The sequence below is a fragment of the Podarcis bocagei genome (genome assembly GCF_964188305.1).
Source record: "Podarcis bocagei genome assembly, chromosome: 10".
NCBI classification, from domain to species: domain Eukaryota; kingdom Metazoa; phylum Chordata; class Lepidosauria; order Squamata; family Lacertidae; genus Podarcis; species Podarcis bocagei.
The window spans coordinates 22074477-22098974 of NC_138135.1; the positions used below are offsets into that span (position 1 = coordinate 22074477).

The window sequence follows — 24498 nt, forward strand, 5'->3', positions numbered from 1 at the left end:
GGATGCAGGTAGCTCTCCGCAAGCCTGGGGAGACCAGCGGGAACTCCTGCGGGCTCCCAAGGCTTGCGGATAACTTCCTGAAGCCTAGATTCGCCCCATAGGACACACACACATTTCCCCTTCATTTTTGGAGGGGGAAAATTGCGTACTATAGGGCGAAAAATATGGTATGTTGTAGAATATGGTGAAAAGCTTCTGAACACGTGGTCTGAGATTATAGCAATCAAGCTCACATCCTATCTGGTTGGGTTCACATGGTGGAAAAGAGTGAACAAGAAAACCTGACTTCATTTCTTCCCAGGTGAGAGGATGTGACCTAGTTAAGTCTAGGAGAATAGCTTATTCTATGGTCTTAACTCCTTCATGTATTAACTAGAACTAAGCATGTTGGTTAAAATGATGTTGAATTTCCCACAGCTACTCCTTTCAACCTCCACAGAATCCTCCACTCAGGTCCTACCTATTTCCATTGGCCCTGCACAACTAGATGAATGCTCAAGAATGGGCCATGCTAGACAGAATAAACACCTTTCTCCCTCCTTGTTATAATACTACCAGGTATGTGTGGAGCCTGTACTGGGCATAGAGCACAATCCAAGATGGAAGCACACATTAGGACAGAATTAAAGGAACATGTGGCCCTCCAGGTGTTGTTGGGCTCCAACTCCCGTCAACCCCAGGCAGCATGGCCAAGGGTCAAGGATGATGCAAGATGTAGTTCAGGAGCATCCAGAGGGCCAGAGGTTGCCAAATCTGGAACAGGACATGTGTGCCATCACCTTAACTTTGGCAATGAATGCACAAGGCAGCTGAATAGGCAGCAATACACAAAGACCTGGCTTTTTTTTTGTTGGGACATTTGACAGGATAGCTATAATTACATGTGATTTCCGGCCATCCTCCAAGTAACCAAAGGCAGAATGCATGAGGAATATTCTATTTTATCTTAAGAACTCTGTGAAGTAGATTAAGCTAAGAGAGAGTAGGGCCGACTCTACCATTAGGCAACAGAGTTATGTGTCATGCAGTTTGCCTTACACCCCTTAGGATACCTTGCTGCCCTCTGGTACAGTGAAGTACTTTGACCCAGGAACAGCATTGAAGTAAAATTCATCTATCACTCTGCTCAGCTTCTGTTCATGTAATGTGGGAGACATAATTTTGTCCTTTGTCTCAGGCAACAAAATTTCTTGAGCCAGTCTTGAGAAAGTAGCAAGCACAAGGTACCCCATAAATAAAGATGGAGAATGTTGCACTTGGACCAGGGAGATACAGGTTCAAATCCCAAGTTTGTTATCTTCATTCCCCCACCCCCATTGTTGTTTTCTTCCATTCTTTTGGTTTGTTCCCAAATAGTAGTCTGTAGACTGCCAGTGGTCCATGGCATGTCTGTGGATTTGTGGCAGAAGTTGGGAGAAGGCACATCTATCACATTAAATATTCATATTGAATTTTAATTGCTTCTTTTATTTATTATGTTGCATTTTATTGTTTTACGCTTGGAATTCCATGGAATATTATAAAACACAGTGTAAGAAATAAAAGAAGCAATAAAAATACAACCAAAATTATACATCGTCTACCACAGCTCATGATATTTGCCACAATGAGCGAAAAACCCATTAAGTGGTATGCCAAGACCCTCAGCAATTTACTAGTTGTGGGGGAAAGGTTTGGGAATCAATCCACATTTGAAGTACATCCAATGCATATTTAAAACATATGACTTTCCCCCGGAGAATCAGTGGGAATCACTGTTTGTTAAGGGTGCTGGCAATTGTAGCTCTGTGAGGGCTACAGATCCCAGAATTCTCTGGGGGAATCCATGTGCTTTAAATGTGAATTGGATGTGCTTTAAAGATCAATGCTGAAATAGATACTTCTTGCCTCACAGCTCAATCTCTACTTTTTTTTACATTTATTACCTTTTGATGGAAGGTTAGTCATGGACTCCAACACACTTTAGATAATGGCCTTTTGTAACACTGGAAGCCAGTACTAACAGGGTTTAAAGCTGCCTGTTTCTTGTTTTGTACACGATTAAATCATTGAAGGACAGATCTGACTAGGAAACAACTCTGGGTGCATTCATATTTTGCTTGTGAATTTCCTGTCTGCTATGTTCTCTTGCAGAGATCAGCACATGAATACAATACCCATTAACGGGGGGGGGGGGGGAGTCATCCAACCATGACAGAAAGAAATATGATAAAGACAAAACACATTTGCAGAAGGGGAAAAAATTGAAGCCCATCCGAAAGAATAGATGCCTCTCTAAATCATGACCAATGAGTGTAATTAGAATAATAAGTGCATCTTATCTGTGGCAGAGCCGTTCATCACAAACCCTTCCATAGATAACAAGTTGCTTATTCTTCCTGCTCTCCCTTCATGTGGAGAATCCCAAAAACAAATTTCAGTTTTCTAGCCAAGTTGACGTGAAAATGGCTGCCAAGGCCGACAGTGTAAATCCAATCCATCTCTCAAAGGGAAAGTCATGTTTATCAAATTAAATGAGAGTGGAGAAAGAGAGAGGGAGAATGAGAAACCAGCTTTTGTGTTCTGCTAATAGGATACATAATGCGTATCATATGCATATAGCCAGGGAGGCCAAGAGTGTAAAGAAAATGTTAGTGGTCCTGGCACGCTGAGAGTGTTTTTGCACTTGGCAGTTTGTCCCATCCCTGGATTACTGCTGGGCGTGCTTCTGCCGCTGGAAGCAGCAGGAATGGGAAGACTTTGGCCCTCAAGATGTTGCTGGACTCCAACTCCCATCAGCCCCAGCCAGCATGACAGATGGTCAGAAACGGTGGGGGTTGTAGTCCAACAACACCTGGAGGTCCCAAAGCTTCCCATCCTTGCTTGGGCTTCGATTGTGTTGTTGTTGTTTAGTCGTTTAGTCGTGTCCGACTCTTCGTGACCCCATGGACCAGAGCACACCAGGCACTCCTGTCTTCCACTGCCTCCTGCAGTTTGGTCAAACTCATGCTGGTAGCTTCGAGAACACTATCCAACCATCTCGTCCTCTGTCGTCCCCTTCTCCTTGTGCCCTCCATCTTTCCCAACATCAGGGTCTTTTCCAGGGAGTCTTCTCTTCTCATGAGGTGGCCAAAGTATCGGAGCCTCAGCTTCAGGATCTGTCCTTCCAGTGAGCACTCAGGGCTGATTTCCTTAAGAATGGAGGGCTTCGATTAACTCAGCATTAAATTACTTCTGGGATGTATGCAGTGTGTGAGTCCTCTATTTCTGTCTCCCCTCTGCACTTTGCCGGTGTGGGGGACTCCCTGGTCCTGAATGGGGTCCTCCCCTCCTGCACAACCCAAAATTGGCTCTGGAGGATTGAGAGAACACCCCCCCAAAAAAGAAAACACGTTGGGGGGAAGCTGCAATGCTTGCACACATGGAACGTTCACCACAGGCCAACGCTGCATGCTACCCATAGAGCACAGTGATACAGCAAGTACAGTAATTCCCTCTACAATTTCCTTCCATGACAATGAGAATAAATACAGATATAATAACTGTATAAGCTTAGTCTACATCGCAGGGTTGTTGTGGGAATTAAATGAAGATGGGAACAACTTATGTACACCACATTGAGCTCCTTGGAGAAAAAGCCTCAGACAATTTCACTCTCTGTGAAATATTTGGAAGCAATTCATATTTATGCAGAGGTGGGTGGGGAGGAATCTAGCCTGCTGCTAATTTCCTGTCTGAGTGGTGCAAAGATGTCTTTGTTTGAATGACAGTCAAAATTAAGCTGTAAGCAATTTTTTGCAAGCAAGAGCCCACAGGGGAAGAACTACTTTGGTATGCTAAGCCATGCTGGCCTTGATCAATGCCTAGCAAACTGATCAATTGAACTGAAGCAGTCAGCAGCCCTTGAATGTCCCAGAAATCTGAGGAAAGCATAGACGATCCGCTGCCTAGGGGCAAGCTTATTCCACATGCAAAACTAATCCGCTAATTGCTTTCACCAAAATGGAGGGGAGAATGTTAGCATAGCTTTGTGACAGTAATTGAACCTAGCCACTAGTCATGATATAGGGTGAAACCCCACCCCCACTTACTATATATATACAGGGGCAGTGGGAACAGCCTTTAGAAAATGTATTGTTCTATAAAATTAATGTGCAACATAATAGACGGCCAAGAAGTTAAACTGGGCAACTGTAAAGGATTACAACACTAGTCAAATTTAAAATCAAAACCAGTAATTAATTTCTTTTCAAGTGACAGTCTCTAGGAAGCATGTAAATTTGTGCACATAGCTCTCCAGGCAGGCTAACATTAGTATGTTAATCACGCTAAGTACTTCATGGATTTTTGTCCCTAAACAAATATTTCAGGTGAACTTCTTTTGGCTACGTATTGGGATTTTTAAATTTATTTTTAAATATTTACTTAGCAACTGAAATTAAAATGGCATTCTTTTACAGATTTGTTTACTAAATAAGTAAAATCTACAGATTCCACTGATTTAAGGCAGTAGAACGTCATCTGATCCCCCCCAAAAAAATTCCTGTATCACAGACCTCCAGCAGTTTATACCCTTCCAACGCAGCATAATATCTCAAACTGATCAAGCTTATTGTTTTGCAAAAGTTTAGAGGAGGACCTGAGGTGGATTAAAATGAAGTGAGGTGGTGAAGCTAGTAAGAGGTCATCATCTCTGGGTGTCTATTGCATTCACACATCACAGTAAGCCAGCCTTCCCCAACTTGTTGCCCTCCATATGTTTTGTTTTGTTTTGTTTTGTTTTGTTTTAAATAATTTTTATTAACTGGCCAATCACACCAAATTAAATCATATCACATAAATTCCGAATTACAAAGCCGAATTTTAAATTTTGTTGGGGGGACCCATATTTCAAGATCCGAAGGGGGATTCTGATTATCTTCTTGCTGCTGCCTTAATGTCCCAATCAGTCCAAATCAGTCCAAACAAAGTTTATAGTTCTATCCCATCTTGTCTTGCTGTTTCCACATCACATCTTGTTCATATATTTTCTCTTTTTTCTTTATGATCTCTTCTGATAGTCTCCTTAAGCTGATAAACACCAATAGTAATAATAGTCCTGTGTGAATTTTCCGTTCTTCCAATCCTCAAATCGAGATGGTTTCCATATATCGTCTCCTTCATAGATAACATCACTCTTTCCATCATAGTCTCGTAAAGCTGTCACTCTTAAGTCCCACTGAGGAGTTTAACCCACATATATAAACAGCTCTATTTCTCTCTTTCTCCTCCCAGACTCAAGACCTCCGACAGAACTTCCCAATATGGCGACAGCATTTTTAACTGCGTCATTCCCAAGCTCTTATACATTCCTCGCTCTTCTTAAAACATGCTTTGGTTCGAAAGTTTATCTCCACACAGCCTTAGATCCGCAGCTTAAGTCCTTAAAATGACATTTCTGACTCATGAGGGGAGGGGATTCTTGTTTAATCACATAGGGAAAGAAGGGAGAGGTTTTTTCCCCCTCCCCCATCAGTCATTTGCCATACCTTGTCTTGGCGTATCTTCTCATATTTTATTCTTATCTTGTTTTGTCAGAGATCTCTTCTGTTAGCAGTCTTTACTCCCCCTTCTTTCTTGAAATATGTGCATTCCTTTCATCCAAATTGTTTCCTTTGAAGTTCTGCATCTAGTGGCGCGAATCAGGGACGGCGTTCAGGAGTGCCGAAATCCCACAGGAGGGCTTTGTGCCTAGTGCCCCCACCCCTACAAATTCGGGGGTGGTATAGGGCACAACAGGCAAGGGCTGTCCCCCCCACAATCCCCCATCATAGCCTCCAAATTACCTCGTGTGGGTCGGAGAGATGTTATTGTCAGCCATCTTCCAATGCGCCCCCTAGTGGCCCCCCTCCCTCCATATGTTTTGGATGACAGCTCCTAGTATCTCTGACCATTGACCATGCTCACGCTCACAAGATGTAGCGATGTCCCCCAACCTGGGTGGCTTTAAAGGAGAATTAAGCTAGCCATGATGGGTACGTTCTCCCTCCACAGTCAAAGGCAGTATGCCTCTGAAGACCAGTTGCTGGGAGTCCCACGTAGTGAGAGTGCTACTGCATTCAGGTCCTGTTTGTGAAATTCTCTTTCTTCAAAATTTTTTATTCATTTTATAACACAAATAAAAAACACAAACAGAAAAGACAAACAATACAAACAAATTCTTGTCATATCCTTATTTTTCTCAACATTGTTAAGTGGGCTTCCCCAAGTCTGATTTTCATTTTCATTCATCTTTAGCAGTTTACATATATCATAATTTCTAACCATCTTTTTTTTATCACACTTAAAATAACTTCACATTTTATCTCTTACAAATAATACTATTTTAAAATACCCTATCTTCTACTTCTAACCCTACAGCCTATATCCACTTCCAAAGCTATTATAAGATTTAAATACTAACAATTTTTTTTCAAATATCCCTTAATGTGAAATACTCATAGGCGTCTAGTTCAGTGTTTCCCAACCTTGGGTCTCCAGCTGTTTTCGGACTACATTTCCCATCATTCCTGAGCACTGGTCTTGCTAGCTAGGGATGGTGGGAGTTGTAGTCTAAAAAGAGCTGGAGGCCCAAGATTAGGAAACACTGGTCTAGTTGACCCCTGTGAGAACAGGATGCTGGACTAGATGGTCTTTTGACCTGATCCAGGAGAGTTATTCTTATGTACGGTACTCATAGGACAGCCACAGAGACGGTAGCAGTCAAGGTTTTCAAAAAGATTTGATAGTCCAGATGAGTCCAATGCAGATCGGTTCTGGTGTTGCCCAGAGCTGTCTGTATAACCTTATTTAAACTCTTTGCTTAAAAAAAGTGTAGACTTTTTTATTTGACTACTTTATTTGTACTATTTTTAAAAAATAATAGTACATTGGCACTTTCTCCACAAGGCTACTTTTGCAGTCGCTTTGTCCTTAATGCTCTTTGACTTTGCTGTCCGAGCCTTATCAACGCCCAGCCCACTTTGCCATTTGCTGAAAAGGTCAGGTTCCAAAGTTCTTTTGCATACACTGCTTCCCATAGAAGGAAGGCAGATGGAAAGAGCTCCAGGGGATTTTGTGCTGGAGAAGAACCACCTTGAATCACTGCTCGGGAAGGGATGCAGCTTGACTCCACAAAATATGGGTGACAGTTGTAAGGAACAGTTCTGTAAGCCCCACGCTTACCCTGATTGCATGATAAGTTATTGGGGAAACCTTTTAGTTGGTCAAATGTTTTTAAATGGGTTGATCTAACCAATGGATGTTGTAAATGTTGCGTCCCTATCTCAAATGCTGCTCTTCTTCTTCTTCTTCTTCTTCTTCTTCTTCTTCTTCTTCTTCTTCTTCTTCTTTTCTTCTTCTTCTTTTCTTCTTCTTCTTCTTCTTTGGCGATAACTCGTAGCCAAGTAAGATTGTCTTCCATAAACATGGTTTTAACAATGAGTCCGTAAGTGACTGTGGAGGCCAATTCTGGATCCACACGTCCTTCCACAGTGGGGACATTGGTTTCTGGGTGGGAGTTGATCACGGTGTGGATTTGCCAAGCATGCCTTCCTCTTAGCACTTTTCTCCCTTGCGTCCTGAGTTCGAGTGTCTTCAAAGCCCATGACACCTTTGGTAAAGGCTATTCACTGGAGCGCTCGCGGGCCAGTGTTTCCCAGTTGTCAGTGTTTATGCACATGCTATAGCACAGCCGCAGCTCTGGAAGATAAGCAAGAGGATTCTGCTCATTGACAAACTAATGACCACCCTTCACCATAAGGTCCCAGGGCAGGTTACAACAATATACGGTATATATAAAATACAAGTTTGAAATCATGCTAAGCAATTTGACTAAGGGCAGATCCACACCATGCAATTAAAGCACACTTAATGTCCACTGAAAGCATATGGCTATAGCTTTCCCCACAAAAAACTACAATTCCCAACACCCTTAGCAAACATATCCTCTGCTAGTGAACTTGATGGATTAATGCATTAATTAATTATAACTCATATGATTAATTGATCAACATTTTGGGTTGCAGCCCAGATTTGACCTTGAGTCTTCTTCTTGTTGTTGTTTTTGCTGTTATCATGCAGAAGTTTATAGGCTGAGCCCAGTCCTAGTTCCTTGAGATTCCTTGATGCAAGGATAAAGGCAGCCAGAATGCTCCAATTCTAAGCTCTAACAAGCTACAGTTCCCAGGATTCCTTGGGAAGAAATCATGTAGCTTTTGATGTATGGCATGCACACAGCCTTAAATATCAGATGTGCTGAGCAAAGCCAACCTTGTTCAGGACTTGTGTGGGACTAGCAGATGGATCTCAAGGGAGAAAACTGCCTTTGAAGGAACTTGCTGCTTTCAAGTGTCAGATATTCTAAGATACATGTCCCCGTCCCCAACTCTGATTACCCTTTCTTCCCTTCCATTCTAATAAGATAATTTGTTTCTATATCTTTTCCCTCAAAGCTGAGCTTAAGAAAAGGGTACAACTATAATTTAGCCAAAGTTAAACACCTCTTAAGTCTCAGTCATTTCAGTAAGTGCTTTAAATCCTTCCTGCTGAAATGGAGTCATGCCCAGGCTTCATGTATGTCCTTATTTAATGTATTTTTAAAGATTTCTTGGTTTACAAAAGTATGTGCAATGTCTTTTTTTTTTTCAAGTTACATTTTCTACAGGTCAGTTTTATTTGTTGAGACATTAGTGTTTTAAGGGAGCTTCCTTTCCTCTTCAGGGGTATCAGAACAGAATCAAAGCTTCTGAAATAACAGTCTTAGCTGATGTATTAATATGATACCCATTTTATTACCCCATGATCTCATTTCCACCTCTGCCTCAGTTCTCCCTCTGATGTAGCTGCAATTGCAGGATACCATCTTCTTCAGAAATTCTCAATGCACCTCTGGTGATGTCATTAGAAGGCATCCTATTTCAGCAGAATTAGCATCATTGGTTGAATGCTAAAGAGGCTCTTTGCTAAGGGGGAAGGGCAGTACCTCTAGTGGGGGGGCATGTTGTGCTCCTTCTGGGGTAGTTTGCCCACCTATGTTCCCCATCCTGCACTCAGCTCTCACCTGCGGCTCCTAGAAGCTATCCATATGCAGCAGCGGCCACACCCTGGGGACAGCTTTGACAGGCCGGCTAAACCAGGTGAGGGTAGCCAATGGGTCTCAAACTCTCAGTGAATTAGGGACTTCTTCTGCATGCAAAGACAGACTCTGTGCAATTGAGCAGATGAGACCAATAGTGGGTCCAATGGTCAAGGCAGTTTCTGCACAGGAAGTGAGGGACAGATGGGACTCATCAACCTGGGAAGGTAACCCATCTAGGAACAGGACATTTCTGATCCTAAACCTCCACTGCCTTGCAGGATATCTTCAGGGAGTGGGGAAAGCTAAGGAGTAAACTACAGAAATCTGCAGTGGAGTCCTAATACAGTTAGATGGCGCCTTATATGCCTCCTTTGAAGGGCAGTCTGGTTCAAGTATGGTTTCAACAAGGGCAAACAGGGCCTTTGAAGTTTCCTAACAGCAGTCAAACCCACTACAGGCCTGAAATAGCATTTCCCCCCCACCCCTCTGACCAATTAGATCCATTCTTCTTCCTTAAAGAAGGATGTACATGATTACTGCTCTAATTTCTCCAATCACTTGCAAAGTTCCTTGCATTCTTTCTTGTATTCACTGGTAATGTTTCTTTATAAACATTTATAAATTGCCACTCTGCTATAAATCACTCGAGGCAATGCACAGTATGTGAAAACCACTTACAGTTTACAATTCTTAATTATTTTTTAAAAAAGAAATCCCGGTAATACAACAACCTGCAGTGAATGAAAGAGAAGTTGCAATTAAACAATCTCCGTTAGGTACCGCCAAAGGCCTGTTGGACAGACTTTCATTTTTCTAAAACTCAATACAGATGCCCATATAAATCAGGGTCCACTGCACCTCTCCCCAATGGCTTGAGCCTGTCTTCTGTTCCATCTGCCATTGCAATGTGTTTGACAAGCATAGTGACCAATCCATGGAAAGCAGATTTGTACTTCTGTTGTGCCCATCCTTTGATACTTCAGGCAAGCTGTCCATTCTTTTTATTTTTAAAATTGTCATATGCAAATTTATTAAATTAGATGTAGATCAATCTCTTGCCTTTCAATTTTGTTTAAAGCAGAATCAGTTTCTGAAACATTGAAAGATTGCGCTGGGGAGGAAGGGGAGTGAGTTAGTGGTTTCACCATTTCCCAGCCCAAACAGGAAGAATGTATTTCCCCTGAGCTTGATCTACGTTAGAAAGTTATACACCTGACCCAAAGACGGTGAGTGTGCTTCCTCAATAGACTTACTACTAAAATTATATCTGCCTACAGTCCTTGTTTAGCAATGAAGTAGCAAGGTAGGCTTATTGAGGAAGAGTATTCTGTATCTGTGGTTCTAGCATAGAAACACCCCTTCACGAAGATTTGGTTACAGGTGGAATGTGAAGCAGTGCATTTCTCATTTATTGTACCGTTCTCGTTTATTGAATGGACTGAGGTTTGCATAACAAATATGGGAAGTAAGAGTAGTGATCAGCTAAGTTTTACCCAGAGTAGACACATTGAAATCAATGGACATGAGTTAACTTACTTGAATTGCAGCCATTAGCTCTATTATTCCCATTATACAAATGAGAAACTGAGGTAGAACAAGAGCAATATGTCCAAGGCAGAAGTTGAAGAAAAGCCAGGAGTAGCCAGGAAATCTCTTACGGCAGGGGTACCCCTCTGGATGTTGTTGGATTACAACTTCCATCATCCCTGACTGTTGTCTGTGCTGGCATGTAGTCCAACAAAATTTGGAGGACACCATGTTGGCTATCCCTGTTAAGGTTTGTATATTTTAAAAAATGAAATCATAGGGGTGGAGGAAAACCCAGTGATCTCCCAATACCTTTTAAAGTGAATAAAATGAGAGCTAAATGACATGTTACTCTGTGTTCCAGTTGCAGTTTGGGGTCTGGAAGCCTCCAGTTAACTTTGATGATGGGACAGTTCTGAAGTAGCTGGCATGGATGGGTTAAGCCAGCCTTTCTCAACCTGTGGGTACCCAGATGTTGTTGAACTACAACTCCCATCACCCCTAGCTAGCAAGGCCAGAGCTTAGGGACGATGGGAGTTGTAGTCCAACAACATCTGGGGACCCACAGGTTGAGAACCGCTGGAAGCAAACATCAAATCTTTTATGCAAAGACTAATTGAATGCACCTGGCAAAGGACAAAGAAGGAGCAGATTGCTTGTCAGTGAGTGTGAAATATCACTGCATGTACCAGCCAAGGGGGCCTTTGACAACCCTTTAAGCAGTGAGGGCAGATGAGTTCCAGGAACCTCAGTGGCCTCCAGCATCACTGGCCATAGGTGTTGCCATGGAACGCATGGTCCTCAAGGACCCATCCCTCAGTCTGTAAAGCTCCACACCCCACAGGCTGTGGAGAAGGCGAATGAGGGCCAAGGTGGACTGGCATCTATCTTGTCCCTGCTTGGGGCTTGTTTGCTCAAGCAAACTGTCAGGGCTGGGACCTGGGCAGCCATCTGGAGTGAGTTGGGAGTGGTGAACTGGGAGTTGGGGAGCAAAGAGCAATCCGATGGTGCTTCAACGTGGTCACTATTTTTGGATGGATTCAAATGTGTACTGGCAAATTCAGATCAAAATTATAGCTGATTTGAAGCTCTTATGCAGGCTTCCTCAAACTCGGCCCACCATATGAGACTACAATTCCCATCATCCCTGACCACTGGTCCTACTAGCTAGGGATCATGGGAGTTGTAGGCCAAAAAATCATCTGGAGGGCTGAGTTTGAGGAAGCCTGCTCTTATGCAACAGACCCACAGTGGAGCTCTCCATGGTCAAAGGTTGTAATGCTTCTCAATAACAGTTGGTGGGGAGTGTGCTGTTGTGATCGGTTCCAGCTTGCGAGTTTCCCACAGACATTTGGCTGGTCACTGTGAGAACAGGTTGCTGAACTAGATAGGTTACTGGCCTGATCCAGCAGGCTCTTCTTATGTTCTTATATAACCCACATTCCTCCCAAAATTGCATGTAGTAAACCTTCACCCATGAGCCAAGCACAAGAGCATTCTCCAGTGCTTTCCAGAAACTAGAAGTATTGAGGCCTCTGACCATAGAGGTAGAGCATAGTCATCATAGCTAGCAGTGGCCTTTCAGAAGTATTGAGGCCTCTGACCATAGAGGTAGAGCATAGTCATCATAGCTAGCAGTGGCCTTTCAGAAGTATTGAGGCCTCTGACCATAGAGGTAGAGCATAGTCATCATAGCTAGCAGTGGCGTAGCGTGGGGGGTGCAGGGGGGGCCGGCCGCACCGGGCGCATCATCTGGGGGTTAGGGTTAGGGGACGCAAATCCACGGGTTAAGGGGCGCAAATTACTTGCCTTGCCCCGGGTGCTGACAACCCACGCTACGCCACTGATAGCTAGTATTAATTGATAGCCTTATGTTTCATTAGTTTGTCCAACGCTCTATTAAAGCCATCCCAGTTGGTGACCATCCTGGGAGAGTCAGATCCATTGTTCAGCTATGCGGGCCATGAAGAAGGACTTTCTTTTATCTGCCCTCAATCTTCGGACATTCAACTTCATTGAACGTCCATGAGCTTTTGTGTTACAAGAGAGGGGGAACAACTGTACTCTGTCCACTTCCTCTGCACTGTGCATAATTTTATAATAATAATATTATAATAATTTATTATTTATACCCCGCCCAACTGGCTGGGTTTCCCCAGCCACTCTGGGCGGCTTCCAACCGAATATTAAAAACAATACAGTACCAGACATTAAAAACTTCCCTAAACAGGGCTTCCTTCAGTTGTCTTTTAAAAGTAAAATAGTTATTTATTGCCTTGACATCTGCTGGGAGGGCATTCCATAGGGCAGGTGCCACTACCGAGAAGGCCCTCTGCCTGGTTCCATGTAACCTCGCTTCTCGCAGCGAGGGAACCGCCAGAAGGCCCTCGGCGCTGGACCTCAGTGTTTGGGCTGGATGATGGAGACACTCCTTCAGGTATACAGGACCGAGGCTGTTTAGGGCTTTTATGAACTTTTATTATGTCTCTCTCCTTTGCTCTAAACTGAAAAGTCCCAAATGCCGCAGCCTTTCCTCATAGGGGAGCTGCTCTATCCCCTTGACCTCCCTGAAGAACAAGTCAAGAGGAAAGATGGGACAGCGATACCAGGGGGGAAAGGATGTTAGAACTCAAGTAGACCTTGATGCTCAAAGAAAGACCCACTGAGAAACCTGGGCAAGAGTGATATGACTCCTGACCAGTTTCTCCTGGCTCAGCCTCCTTGGTTCCCACTTGACGGCCACCTATGGCTTAACTCTGCCTTTAGCTCAAACCTTGGAGTCGTTGACGCAACAGGCTGTTCTCTTTTGATGTCCTTCTTCCAAGTCTCCCTACATGTCTTTTACCATTCTACCAATTGGCAGCTCTTCAATGGCAATCCCTCATGACAGCCTTCTGGAGATCTTTTGGCTCCTCCAAAAGAACCTTCCCAGTTCATTGATGATAATTGCATTCTACCTGTTTCCTTCCTTGCTTGCTCTCTATCTGTTCCACCTCCAACGTCTCAAGTTGAATATTCAAAAGTATTGATTTTCTCCAGGCCACTGACATTTTCAGCGCAATCCAGATTGTTTTATCCCTAGCAGGCTGACGACGTGGTTGCCACTGCAAAATGATGTCATCTGCGTATTAGGGACACTGTGCACTCAATTCAGCATTTTTACAGTTTCTGCAGTAACTCAGAGGATTATCCAGAGATGTCATGTCAGGGCTAGTTCAAATATAATCAGGAACAGGTCACGTCACACTAGACTTTCAATCACCACAGCATTGTATCATAATGCATTTGGCTACCAGCTTCCTCTTAACAATATCACCTATACCCGAAAAGCCAAGGAACACACACAAAATGGTGGGGACCGGTCCTACCATCAGGCGAAGTGAGCCAGCTTCCTCACGTAGGAGATGCTGAGGGCTGGGAGTAACAGCAAGGTGGCAGAAGAGAAAGGTGTTTGTGGCATGTGGTCAACCCTTTGCACTCTAAACAAGCCTGCTGCTTTGGGAACAATGGAGGGTGTTGTTCCATTACCACTGCAATGGGGCAGAGACTCAACTGCTAGTCTTCTGAGCTTTGTACACGACTGACTCTCTCTGTCTTTTTCAACCTTAGGTGACCAAATGTTGTTGGGCTACAAATATCGTCCCTAGCTAGCAGGACCAGTGGCCAGGGATGATGGGAGTTGTAGTCCAACAATATCTGTGGACCCAAGGTTGAAAAAGGCTGGAGCGGGGAAGAAAGAAGAGGGAGGAAACATTCCACACAGTGCTTCACCTCAGGTGACTGAACCTAGTGGGTGCCTTCAGATATGGATCATAGATTAGTTGGCTCTTAATCTCGGGGCAAAAAGATTCCTGCATTGCAGGGGGTTAGACTAGACGACCCTCATGGTCCCTTCCAACTCTACAATTCTATGATTAGGCAGCCATAATTCTTACCAAAAATTTTCAGATCGTTGAGGCTGGGGCCACCTAGCAAGTTCACGGCAGAGGTGAGATTTTAATGAAGTACTTTCTGGTTCAGCTTGGCTGCTGTGCTAAATAATTTCTAGGATCTCATTGTACACATAAACATTACAGCCTCAGTTCATTGACTCTAGTACAATTAGGCAATTAGATATGTTACTGATAGCTTAATACCTTGATGGTACAGTGTTAATTCCCCGTAGCCCAGTTTTTTTTGGTTTTTTTAATGAAATATCCCAACCTGCCTCATTCTGGGGTTTCTTTCTATCTCACCACCGGCTTCCTTCCCATTCTCAGCAGGGTCCTGTGGTCTTGACAGCTGCCAGTTCCCCCTGTCCTCTTAACGCTGGGTTTTCTGAATTGGATTGGATTGGATTTTTATCTGAAGTAATTGTGAAGCACTTGAAGAGCTTTCCATCAGCCACAGAATAAATAAAAATGGATTGGAATAGATTGGATTACTGCTGCTTCATCCGCTGCCTTCTTTCTGGTTCTGACAGGCTCCTACACCCACACATGTGCTCCGTGCTCAGAGTTGCTTACAGCTTGTTGTCTCGCAGGCCTGGTCAACACACGCAGCAGGATGAGGTGGCGGAATAAACTGAATTTTTTCTTTGGCTTATGATTGCGTTTTTGAAGGCTCTCCTGGGCTATAGAGCTGTCCAAGAATAGAGGAGGAGGAGGATGGACGAACAGTAAGGGAAGTTCTTGTGCCACCACATGATATCCTGAGCTTGCAGGGCTGGTTGTGAGGACGTTCCACCTCATAAGGATCCACCTTAGCCTCACGACACCTGTCCAAGCATGTAGAAGCCTACCCCTTTGGTACTTTGCCTTCCCCTACACCTGACTTAAACTACCCTCCTTTTATACCTCACCCACCCCCTCACCTCTCCCCTCCCAGCTTGCCCCCAACATCTCTGTGAAACACCTCGCCCCACCTCCCTTAAACAGCTTGCCTGGGCTGCCTGCCACCCTGTCGTCATGCAGACTGCAGCATGATGGCAGCCTTACATGTCTGTCTGTCTGTCTGTCTGTCTGTCTCTCTCTCTCTCTCTGTGTGTGTGTATATTGCTTTCAACTACTCTTTGTGCACCACACCAGCCTTTCAAGTTCATGTTCCACTATTATTATTATTATTACTATTACTATTAATATAACCACTGCTAGGTGGGAGAGCTGAGAATCACTTTTAAAAAAGCATCCCCCTACCTGCAAATGAATCAGTCAAGAAACTCAGCCAATTGTTCATTTATTTCAACTACATTTTAATTGCTCGGAATCACAAAGGAGTTCCGGAGGGAGGAAAGAGCAAGCACGTGAATGTGAGTCACCACTTCCCAGCGACTTCCTTTATTTCTTCTTCTCTCTCACTCCACCCCCCCCCCACACCATTCAAAGCAGTAGTACACAGAAGTGGGAAGACAAAAGGAAAGGAAAGCAGAGGAGATACTGTGCTGCAAGCTGCAGGCCCCCAGAACGAATAGGAAACGATGCGTCTGTGAAAAGATGGGTTCTGAGAATGCCAGCACACCTACCTGCTCAAACTGCAGCAATTTACACCCACGTTGATCATTCCTTTCTTACTGCTGGCATTACCACTTCAATGAGGAATAAAACAATTTCTGTTTTTCTCTGCTTTATCCCAGGCTGCAAAGAAAAGTTTTGTCTAGCTGGTATTTCCCTGCATAGAGTCGGACCAGCTTTACCCACAAAAGCCTTTCTCCCCAGAACAGTAGCCACCCCCCCCGAATTGCTTTTATTTATTTTATGTATGTAAAAACATTTACCGTATTTTTTGCTCTATAAGACGCACCAGACCAGAAGATGCACCTAGTTTTTGGAAGAGGAAAACAATAAAAAATATATTCTGAATCTCAGAAGCCAGAACAGCAAGAGGGATCGCTGTGCAGTGAAAGCAGCAATCCCTCTTGCTGTTCTGGCTTCTGGGATAGCTGCGCAGCCTGCATTCGCTCCATAAGACGCACACACATTCCCCCTTACTTTTTAGGAGGGAAAAAGTGAGTCTTATAGAGCAAAAAATACAGTATATACAGCTTTCCTTCCTGATAGGTTTTCTGGGTGGTGTACAACCAATTAGGTTGCAATACAAAAAAAGCAATAGTAAAAGAGAGGCCGCTGTGCTGGACCATAAACTAAGTGCTGCTCCCCCTGCTCATTCCACTTGCCTGGGTGGAACGTGTCACGGAACTGTGATATTACTTGTTTACATTAATTAATTAATGATAGTGTCTCCAGCTTGCCTGGGTGGAGAGAGAGGTGCGTGGAAATCTCTGGACTTTTACGTAGCTGGAATGCAGCAGACTGTGCATAGGTAAGAATCACATTCATTGCTCTATGCAATGGGTAGGCAAACTAAGGCCCGGGGGCTGGATCCGGCCCAATCGCCTTCTAAATCTGGCTCGCGGATGGTCCAGGAATCAGCGTGTTTTTACATGAGTACAATGTGTCCTTTTATTTAAAATGCATCTCTGGGTTATTTGTGGGGTGGAGGAATTCGTTCATTTTTTTTTCTTTCCAAAATATAGTCAGCCCCCCCCCCAACAAGGTCTGAGGGACAGTGGACCGGCCCCCTGCTGAAAAAGTTTGCTGACCCCTGCTGCCTCTGATCCCAACCACCATTGCCACATGGTTTCCAAAAGGTTCCTCATGTGGGAATCACCACTGCATTATGGGTTTAATGTTGAGTATAAACATAAAGCTAGCTGTCAGAACACCAAGGCAGGAGAGATCGTATTGATCAACAAGGAAGTGCTGTATATCCACTTCCACCAAAAAGTGATGTCACCATACTTGTTTTGTGGATACAACTAATCACCTGTTGCATTTTTGCTCGCACTACAGCTGTTAAGAACAACAGTGTCAAATTTCTTGCAACATAAAGAACAAAAGGCTAGTATTTACTGTATTAAATGTGGCCTGTTTGTGAATCAGATGCATAAAATGTTACCCTTAGTTGGCATATACAGTGGTACCTCAGGTCAAGTACTTAATTCGTTCCGGAGGTCCGTTCTTAACCTGAAACTGTTCTTAACCTGAAGCATCACTTTAGCTAATGGGGCCTCCCGCTGCCGGAGCACAATTTCTGTTCTCATCCTGAAGCAAAGTTCTTAACTTCTTAACCCGAGGTACTATTTCTGGGTTAGCGGAGTCTGTAACCTGAAGCGTATGTAACCCGAGGTACCACTGTAATCTACACAAGGAGATACTGATAGGGGTTGGGTTAGGAAATGTACCCCCTGTCTCTTTGGATCCTCTCTACCTACAATTTCTCTCTGTAATGTGTGTGTGTGTGAGAGAGAGAGAGAGAGAGAGAGAGAGTGCGAGAGAGAGAGGGAGCTCTGCCAACTGTGACAATTAAGAACATCCTTTTGGATCAGGCCAATAGCTCACCTAGTTCAGAACCCTGTTCTCAGTGATCAAACAGATGCCAGTGGGAAACCAGCAGGCAGGATTCGGGCACAGGAGCACTCCTGTGGTTTCCAGCAACTGGTATTCAGAAATATTGCTGCCTTTCACTGTGGAGGCACAGCACAGCCATTGTGGCAAGGCCTCGCCTCCATTAATTCATCTACTCCTATTTTAAAGCCATCCAAGTTGTTGGCCATCACTGCCTACTGTAGGAGCAAGTTCCATAGTTTAACTATATGTTGGCTTCATTCATTTGATGAAACAAGCTATAGTTCATGAAAGTTCATGCCAGATTAAGGCTGCAATTCTACACAGTACACATTTACTTGGGAGTAGGTCCCGTTGAACTCAGTGCTGGGTTTCCCTCAGAATCGACATGTGTAGGAGTGCACTGTAAATCCATTATTCTTCGGCACATCACATTAAGGAATATAAAGAGAGCCATGCTGACCTGTAAGCAAAATTCCAAAATTCATAATAGGGAAATACATTGATTAGGCCAACCATAATAATAATGATGATGATGATAATAATAATAATAATAATAATAATAATAATAATAATAATAATAATAATTATTTTATTTATACCCCACCCTCCCCAGCCAAGACCGGGCTCAGGGCAGCTAACACCAAATATAAAAACAATTGATTGAAATACAGCTTAAAAACCAAGATTAAAATACAACATTAAAACATTAAAATGCAGCCTCATTTCAGTGGAAACTCAATCAAAAACCTTTTTGGGGATAAAAACGTCAAGTCTTCACCAAGGCTAACTATCCAGACTGGTCCTACATGGGCCAGAAAAAAGCCAGGGAAGTCCCCAATTAGGAGTTCCAACACAGAAGGAGAAAGGAAAAAAGAAAGAGGGGGAGGGAATCAAATTGATTCCAGGCGGAAAAGCGTCCACAAAATAATGGGTAAGCTTTCCAGCAGGGAGGGGAATTGGCAGCAATGAGGCTCTGGTTGCCCCAAGACCTGCTGAAAAGAAGAAAAATACAGCGGTTGATATTTCTGGCTATAAAAGCCCCCTAACTTCTCTCATAAATTTTATTTGTATGCTAACTTTCCATAGTTCAAGCCATGCCCAAGGCGGCTTGGAATATGAAAAAAAGTGCATAAGTTAAACATAACAAAAGTAGTCATAAACATCAAAACATAAAAAATACACAATTTTCACATAAATCTCAAGACCTAAAAAACACGTAAACAAAATTAATACCGATAACAGCAACAATTCCCAGCCCCTTAAATTACCCCTGCCCAAGAGTCTCTCTCCCTGAAAACAGACGGTTGCTTATTATGCTTATAAACTATACTGGCAACTTTGCTCCGCGCTTTATACTGTATTAAGAAGGCAGGCTGCAGAAACGTGAAAGGCACCACGCAGATCGCAGCAAGAGGACGCCTAGACCGAGTTCGAGAGATCAGCTCTTTTGGGACCTCCGATGATCCGTAGGCACGCGGAGTCTTGCCAACGGCGGGCGGAAGCAAGAGCCGCTGGAGCCGGTGAAGCAGCCGAGCGCCCTTGTTGGGGCGGAAGTGAATTTAAGGTGTGGGCGGAAGTCCCGCGTCGTGCTGCTTCCTCGCTGCGTCCCTCACCTCCTCGGTTGCTAGGAGTGGGGCGGCCTGCCTCGAGTCTCTCCGTGCAGGTGAGAAGCCGGGAGGGTCCTTCGCAAGGCTCGCCCACCTGGGCCCGAGCTCAGACGGGGCGGCGGCCTCGCCCGTTCACCTCTCTCTCTCTAGGGCGGCGAGCGAGGGCCTCTCGTAGGGCAGGAGCCGCCGCTTGGGGTCTGGCTCCAGGGCAGGGCGGTCGGCTGCTCGTTTAGGGCAGCTGCCTTTGAGGAAGGTTTGGATGCGAAGGGCCGGAAAGGGGAGCGGGCTATTGGGAAAAGGAATCCGCGTGCCCTTAATTTACCACGTCAAGCCACTTTTAATCCGTGTTTTATGAAGAATAGTTTCCCAGTGTCCGTCGCTCGAAAAGACAGAATTCCAGCCTCCCTCTCCTCACCTGCAATGCATTACAGAGTGATTTTCTCTCTCACACCCACCCTCGGGTGTCTTGAGGAAATAGGGCTGCGCTGCTGTTGTTTTTAACAACAGCGCTTTTCCTATAAACCGGCAGTCTTCTGCAACCTTTTGTCCCATGTTATTATTATTGTTGTTGTAGTTTATTAGATTTGTATAGAGTCGGACACGACTAAATGACTAAACAGTAATAACAAAATACCCATAGGCGCCGACTCCATGGGGCTTGAGGGGGCCCGAGCCCCCTCAAAAATTCGTTTGTGGGGGCTCCGCCCCCCAATAATCTCCGGCGCCCCTCCAGCAGAGCGCCATCGCCACCCCTCCCCCAGCCCAAAATGCACAGGGTCGGGCTGCATGCCTCCTGCCCTCCCTCCCGAGCAAAAGCTCCACCCACTTTATTTGGGGACTCTTGCTTACTGGAAGTGGGTTGAGCTGTGTGTTGGGAGCACCCTATTTGGATTTCCTGTATCAAACAGGAGGTGGACTGAATTGTCTATAAACTGGATGGCCTATATCATTCTATAATCTATTTGTAGGATTGTGCTGTTAGCTTCAGCAAGCCTGAGATAAAATATGCCTTTGAGACTGTCCCATGGGACATGGATACCAAACAGAGAATCCTCAGTATCCTTGCCAGTATACATGATTCTTTGGGTAGCACCATGACAATTAATTTAGTATAAAAGCAATGTGATTTGTGCTGTGAATGTGTTCTGTGTGTTTGTGACTTGACTTGCATGAGGCTGTTTGGGCTGTTGATTAAAGGGCAACTTGTACGAACAAAACATTGACCTCTCGTAGCTTATAGGGCTTGTGTGTACCCACCCATAGAGTGTTGCCCTAACAAGATGTTTCCGTGTGAGAGTTTTTTTATTACTTGTATTATTTGCAATGAGCATGGGAAGCCTACATGGTTACAGTGTACATCTGGCTGCCTTCTGTCCCATATGGATAACATTTATACACACATGAAATTGCACTGGATAATTTCAAACATGCTTTTTTGGAATTGTTTGGAAAAGCCTCAAACAGATTTTATGCTATAGATGAAAACTAATATAGCTGTTGAGACTTCCACTCTCAAGAACTATAGTACTTAGGATTTCTGAGTGAGAAAAGTTCCTTTTAACTTGTCTTAGTGCTAGCGTAATAACATGGAATTTGGATGTAATGTTAAACCATAGTGTAGTGCTACACAAATGAGCCTTAAGTTCATGCTTATTGCTGTGCTCTGGTGCAGAAGCAAGGAAACCAAAAGCATCTGTTTCTGTTTTCAACTAGCCTCAATTTGTCAAAGGGTATTTTCTGATCTTGGATGGTTTTGGAAAAACAGTGGCTAAAATAACTACCAGTACAGTTTGTCCCAGTTCAGGTGAAATGATAACGTGTGGTTAAAGAACTGGGTGCTTCCAATCTTTTTGTTTCTGTGTCGGGGTGGGGGATGTATGCATGAGTCTCAGGACCATAAACTGTGGTTTAGTGTTACATCCAAATGCAGCTACAGAAGCCGCCACGTGAAATAACAGAGAACACTCTGTTGTTTTTGCCCACTTTGACAGCAGTCTCTGAAGTCTCTACCAACTTTTGTTGACTGAGATCCTGAGAGGTCAGAGACTGAACTTTTAGACTTTCTGCGTGCAAAGCATGTTCTTTGTCAATGAGCAATGGCTCTCCAATTTTGCATTGGCATAAATGCTGGGTGGTTGACCTTTCCAAGTTGTTTCAGACAGCTTGGATAAGCTTGGACTCGCAGGCATTGGGAGTTGCTTAAATTTATTTTGATTTTGTTTGAGAAATTTTCTTCACTATGATACTTTTAAAGAGGACTTTTTGTGTATTTGGAAAAGTTGTCCAGATGCTGAGGTGCATCTCATTGAGTGCACGCTCCTACTAAATGTGGCGTGAGCACCTTCCCTGGGTCCCTCTTTCATCTTGTTTTTGTGTTGCTTCTTGCTCTCATCTAACATTCATGGTTCCGATTGGGCTGCGTTTTGTTCCCAGGCCTGACTGCTCTCACTTCTAGTTTAGAGGAACAGTCGCCTCAGCCACAGAAAGAGGATTTAATGTAATGTGTGCAAAGCCATGTTGCCAGCCGTTGTACGGAGTCAGAAATCCACATATTAACCATTGAAGTTGTCCATAATTACTGGTATTTTCTTACAAGATAAAGGCAGTCTGTGAAATAAATACCATGTGTACTGTCATTTAACGCAGCAGCAAAATTATCGCATGTGTTGTGAAAGGGATTTTCTTAGCGGCATAAATGCAGTCCTTTTGAAAAAGAGTCCGGCTGGCTTATTTAGTAGATAATCATGATTAGCTGAGGTGCTAGTTATTTGCCCAGAGGTATGTTAACTGAAAACAGATAACCTGCAGAAAGAACGGAAATCATTTATAGAGTACGTATATACAAAATTATTGTAAACAAATTAAGACGTTAGCAGGCTTAAAACGTGCAGCAGTGGAAAATAAATGTATATGGAACATAAGGGATAAATAATAAATTGGTTTAATTTGGAAATGCAGTAAAATATAAAAATAAGGAGCCACAGAAAGAGGGGGAGGGGAGTCAAGATAAGATATATATGATAAATTGTTTGCATTTCAGGGTTTTTTTGATATTGTAAAACTAATTTTGTAAAAAAAAATTAAAAATGAAAACAGATAAACTGCACGCAGGGTTTGAGTGCATTTTAAAGCCTCTCTCTTACAATTCAGCAAAATGCTTACAGAGCCTGACTCCAGTCTGAAGACTCCAGTCTGAAGATTCTAACTTGTCCATTCATTTCAGTGGGTTTTCTCTATGACTTAGTCACATACCACCCACTGTATAGACACCTACCCACTGAAATTATTATTTCATGCATCTGACAAATGATTCACTGTTAAACTTTCCCCTTTTAATCTCTACATCTTCCCTCTGCACTGGAAAATGCAATATTATTGCATCTGTGGTTAACATTGAACAAGTTATATTTTATTTTTAAATATTAATGTAGGTTTATATAAGCAGCAGAGCCTAAGCAGCCTGTAGGGGCTGACGGAGCAAATGAATGAGACTCTGTCCAAAGCAGGCTGCACATTGGTGACTGTGGGTTGTCTTGGGGGGAGGGGAAACACCCCTGAAAATGGAAAAAAATGCCCCATGTTGGATGAGCCACGTAGAAACGTCAGAATATCACCTGTGGATTGTGATCTGCATTTTGAGCAGCACTTTCAGGTTTCGCAAAAATATTTCTCTTCTGCATCATGCTAACATGACTGCCCCTTTGGAATATATTTTTTTCTCATTTGTTTTTGTTGGGCTGACTCTAGGAGTGGATTAGGGGGATAGGTGCAAGCCATTCAGAATGCAGCTTTCAGAAGAAAGCTGTGGGGTATACATTGCTCAGTTTTAATCGATGCGTCTTGAATGAGATAGGACCAGCCTCTCCAGAGACTCCCCCTCTCCCCAGTTGCCTCCTACTTGAGGCATTAGAAGAAGCTGCAGGGTGTTGACTGGTTCTCATTACCCAGATCTCCAGCTGGTGGCATGCATTAAAGCTCTGAATATTACTTTGTGAAAGATTCGTATGTATACTGAGTGCTTGCAGTTAAAGCAAGTGATGGATTGAGCTGATGACTAAGCTTTGCAAAATGTACCAGTATTTTGTCTCAAAGCATTTTCTGTTTTGATGCTGTATTAAAACCCCTTGTGTTCCTTGTAGAAATGATTTCACGAATACAGTTCTGTTGTAAATTTCACCTTGATGCTCCCGAGCCTTGGCTTGTAAATAGTCGCTTACCTGGTCAAATGAAAACTCTCCAGGCAAGCTGCTTTTTTTATAAAATGGAAGCAACCTGGTACTCTCCAATCCCCAGTTTGGACTTTCACTATGCCATATATAGCATAAGGTATGAACAGAATAGGTAATAAAAACATTGCAGCCTGTTAACATTTGTACGTGTAAAGGCAGCAACCATTTTAGGCGTCTCCAATTGATGCACAAAAAAAAATATGGTTGCTGCCTTTACACGTACAAATGTTAACAGGCTACAATGTTTTTATTACCTATTCTGCTCATACCTTATGCTATATATGGCATAGTGTCCAATTGATGGCCGTCTCCAATTGATGCACAGGGGGACGTGGGTGGCGCTGTGGGTAAAACCTCAGTGCCTAGGACTTGCCGATCGTATGGTCGGCAGTTCGAATTCCCGTGGCGGGGTGAGCTCCTGCCGTTCGGTCCCAGCTCCTGCCCACCTAGCAGTTCGAAAGCACCACTAAGTGCAAGTAGATAAATAGGTACCGCTTTATAGCGGGAAGGTAACGGCGTTTCCGTGCGCTGCGCTGTTGCTGGCTCGCCAGAGCAGCTTCATCACGCTGGCCAAGTGACCCGGAAGTGTCTCCGGGCAGCGCTGGCTCCCGGCCTCTTAAGCGAGATGAGCATGCAACCCCAGAGTCGGTCACGACTGGCCCGTACGGGCAGGG

General features: G+C 43.8%; 1 protein-coding gene across 1 annotated transcript in view; it reads left to right on the forward strand.

Moving 5' to 3' along the window:
* The first annotated feature begins 19493 nt into the window (after nucleotides 1-19493).
* Nucleotides 19494-24498, forward strand: part of WASHC1 (WASH complex subunit 1) — a 54755-nt gene continuing 49750 nt past the window's right edge. The window contains exon 1 of the mRNA XM_081210280.1: nucleotides 19494-19651. The gene's annotated coding sequence lies outside the window, so the exon portion shown is untranslated. The remainder of the gene's footprint in view (nucleotides 19652-24498) is intronic.